The sequence below is a fragment of the Aythya ferina genome (assembly GCF_964211825.1).
Source record: "Aythya ferina genome assembly, chromosome: 3".
Classification (NCBI taxonomy): Eukaryota; Metazoa; Chordata; class Aves; order Anseriformes; family Anatidae; genus Aythya; species Aythya ferina.
The window spans coordinates 113,351,743-113,355,364 of NC_140298.1; the positions used below are offsets into that span (position 1 = coordinate 113,351,743).

General features: G+C 42.3%; 1 long non-coding RNA gene across 2 annotated transcripts; it reads left to right on the forward strand.

Moving 5' to 3' along the window:
* The first annotated feature begins 671 nt into the window (after positions 1 to 671).
* LOC311433959 lies at positions 672 to 3,389 on the forward strand. Of its 2 annotated transcripts, XR_014691119.1 has the most exons (3): positions 707 to 942; positions 1,526 to 1,568; positions 2,682 to 3,389. It is a non-coding gene; the product is annotated as an uncharacterized lncRNA (long non-coding RNA). The 2 variants fall into 2 exon arrangements; XR_014691118.1 differs by lacking the exon at positions 1,526 to 1,568 and having other exon boundaries at positions 672 to 942.
* The last annotated feature ends 233 nt before the right edge of the window (positions 3,390 to 3,622 follow it).

The window sequence follows — 3,622 nt, forward strand, 5'->3', positions numbered from 1 at the left end:
CAGTGTCAAACCAGGACAGCCTGCACAGCTATCAGCCGTGCTGCCTCTCAGGAACAGGAATCAAGAGCTGCTGCTGGCAGAGAGCTGCCGACTCCATTTGCACGGGGCTTTCACTGCCTTTATCCCTGCAGAGCCTGTGTTAATTTCTGCTGGGGAACTGTAGCCTGATATAAAACTCTCCATTCAGATGAGCAGATTTGACAGATTTGTCTACTTATTAATAGACTAACTTCAGCAGAATTTAAGATGCAAATTTATTCTTGGCCTATTTTCCTTTTTGCACTTTCAGTCTTGTTTTCTCCCCAGTGCTTTTTCCCTGGCTGTTTACATTTCCTCATCTCTGATTCATATTAATTTTATGAATTGTAATCCTTTAATCTCCCATAATTCACTAGATTAGCTTTTAAGTGAGAGAAGCTGGCAATGGGGCTGGGAGCATGTGGCCTTTCCTCCCACCTTTGTCCTTGTGGGTGAATTATTAATGGCACCCCAAAGGGAAGAGCCAGGCATGCTTCTCTTCAGCAAGCACAGCAGAGGACAAGCTATGACAGCAGAGAGAATAAAATCCTAGTATTGGGAAGGGTGAAACAGTATTTAACCAACTGAATATCTGCAGTTTCTAGATGCTACTAGCAGCCATTTTGCAGTGAAGGTGTGTCATAGCGGCGGACATTTTGTGGGGGAAGCAAAGGCAACCCCAGTGGCCATCTTGCCCTGGCTGAGGGGAGGAAAATGCGTACTGCTAGAGGCAGAGGGTGGCTGAGTCCTGTATGTCACCAGAGCTTCTCTTCCTCAGGGGCCAAGTACTGCAAATACCTCTTTCTTCTGTTGTTGTTTAAATTTAGTCATCTTTTGGGGTTTGGTGAGAGTGCCAAGAGCCTGAGAAGTACAGGAGTGTACTTCAGACTGGTGAGTGGCACAGGCTGCTTCTCTCCTCAAGAGGTACGTATGGGTGCCAAGCTGCCTGTGTCCCCAAGCTGGGTCTTCCCTCCTTTTCTATTTTTGCATCTGTGCTTGCTGCATCTACCCAGTTTATGAACAAGAGGCACCTGCTGTGAGCTTCCGTTGCCCCCAGAGCTCTGTACAGATGTCTGACAATCTCATTTCTGCCAGGGAAGGACTGACAGGGGCTGCAGGCTACTCTTTGGAACTGTCATGGTTTTCCTATGCATTCACTAGCACTGAGCTTACAAAGGCCTCTAGTTCAGCTGGAAACTTGAGCAGCCCGTTTGACTGCATGCTGAGCTCCCTTACGTCCCAACCTGCTTCCTCCATCCCTGCTACCTTATTGACTCTCATTGCCGTTTGGGCTGGGAGAGTCACTTTGCCTAATGGGCTTCCAGAGGCCTCTGCATACCCCAAAACTGCACCATGGGCAAAGCAACAGTCTCAGCTCACGCTGCAGCAGGAGGGGAGGGTGTCTCTCATGGGGGCTGGAGCACCATCAGGTGCAACCATGGGAGAGGCACAGGAGGCCTCCAGATGCCCTGCAGTGTTAGCAGAGCTTTGCCTTTCTCTCTTACAGGTACTGCTGAACTGATCGGGATAGACCTGTGCTGGACTCATAGGTCAGAGTCTGAGCCAGTCTATTTACTTGTTTTTGCTGTTTCATGGATCAGAAGGCCATAGGAAGTCATTATAGCCATTCAGCCTTACCTCCTAAGAAGCACTGACTGTAGCACTTCCCACTCTCCTCATTCACTTTTAAATGAGCTAGAGCATATGTATTTTATGAAGTAATAAAACGCACAAGCTCAGTTCAAAAACTAATTACTGCTAGGAAGTGATAGAGAACTGTTGATGCTGTGAGGCCTGGACAGGGTGCTGATGGGAGACACCAGGAGGCTGAATCCACCTGAGTGGGTGCAGTCCTGGTAGCCAAGAGGAGCCTTCCAGTCATCCTGAGCCCTGAAGCAGGTTTGGGCCATGTGGTATGGTCAGGAAGATAGGTTCATTTTATTGCCATGATTAGGGTCAGTAAAAGTACCAAAATGGATTCATCTGGTAGTAGTACTGTGAATTATGTCAGGGAAGAGATGCTACTAAGTACCTTTTCAAGTGCACAAAGAAATCTGGTCAAATGAAAAATGCTGCTTTTAATTGGAAAGTAAAACATCAAGAGATAAAATTGGTATAAAAATGGTTGGGCTTCTGAAAACTGGTAATACAATTACATATCCTAAATAAACCTCTTCTAAGGAAGAGGAAACTTCAGCATCAGTCTACTTTAAAAGACTGCTTATGCCTAGATTTATTTATTTATTTATTTTTCCCCTCTGATGGCTCATATACTTTCCATGACTTCAGGATGTAATATCCATCTTTAGCCAACAAAGGCAATAGGATCTGATTGAGCAAGCATGGTATATTAATTCAGAAAGACAAGGTGTTCTTTTGTTTCCCTATGTGGTTAGGTGTGTGCTGCTACTGACTTTATTTAGAAGTGTTAACTGTTATGAGAGCTTTAGAAATAAATAAACCTCTTGCCACAAAATAGTCTCAAAGATACTTAGAAATGTGTGTATTCTCCACTGTCATCATATGGCATCAGTTATATATAAAGCTTGGCTCTTTGTATTTTCATCAGGGAAGTGAAAATGTCAGATTTACTTACATGCGTTTCTCCTTGAGATGTATTTTTACATCATGTTCTCAAATCTTTCTTTCTTTGCTTTCTGAAGCTGAGGTCCACCAGCTGGTAAAAGGACACAGACAGCCAAGATCAGTCGGGTCTTGAAGCCTACTGCTAACCAGCTAAGGGTCTGACGGTGAAGATCACAACTTGTCTGACCAAGTACAGTTTCCATGGCAGTAGCAGTGCCCTAACATAGAAACTACCTCTCTAGTGTGCACCTAAAATAAATTCCAAAATACTCTTCCTGAAAATTGGTGAAAACTATGGCTGCGTGTGAGATTATGTAAATAATACTCTCTGCATTTCTGCAAATTAAGGCAGTTCCCTGTACTATTACTTTTACAAGATCTAAGGGTCACCTTAGCTACTCAAAGTTTGCTGTGCCATCCAGAGTTCTTGAATAATGAAAATGATTCCTAATAACCTGAGTATTTTAGCTTCAGTGTTCTTTTCTGGCCAAATAATGAGGTCATGGATGCTTTGTCCTTAGTGGACAGATTTGTTATGCCTCATTTATGCTTTGAGGTAGATCAACCTAAAATGGAGCATGAATGCTCTGACTGTCCTTCCTTCATTTGTTAGTAATTGATCTTTCGTTTTTTTGAGAGGTTTGTGTATATCCTTCCAAATTGTGTGAAGAGGGGTTGAAACAGTCGCTGTTTATCTAATACGTGTCAGATCATGTCTTTGTTATTAACTGGGGATATTTACATGTGTATGTATTCATGTAAATAAATAGCACTTTTAAAAATCTTCCTCTCTGGTTTTCTGATCAACCACTTAAGAGCAATATATCTTGAGTGTCATTTTCTTTCTTCTTTTTTTTCTTTTTCTTTTAAATTGCTATTTAAAGGATCACAACATATTTTTTTTTCAGACTTTGACACAACCCAAGCTATTGTCATAAAAATATATTTCTGCATTTTCTGATTGAATAGTGAGAAATCCAATATATGTTTTGTTTCATTCAATTCATTTCAAATCGTT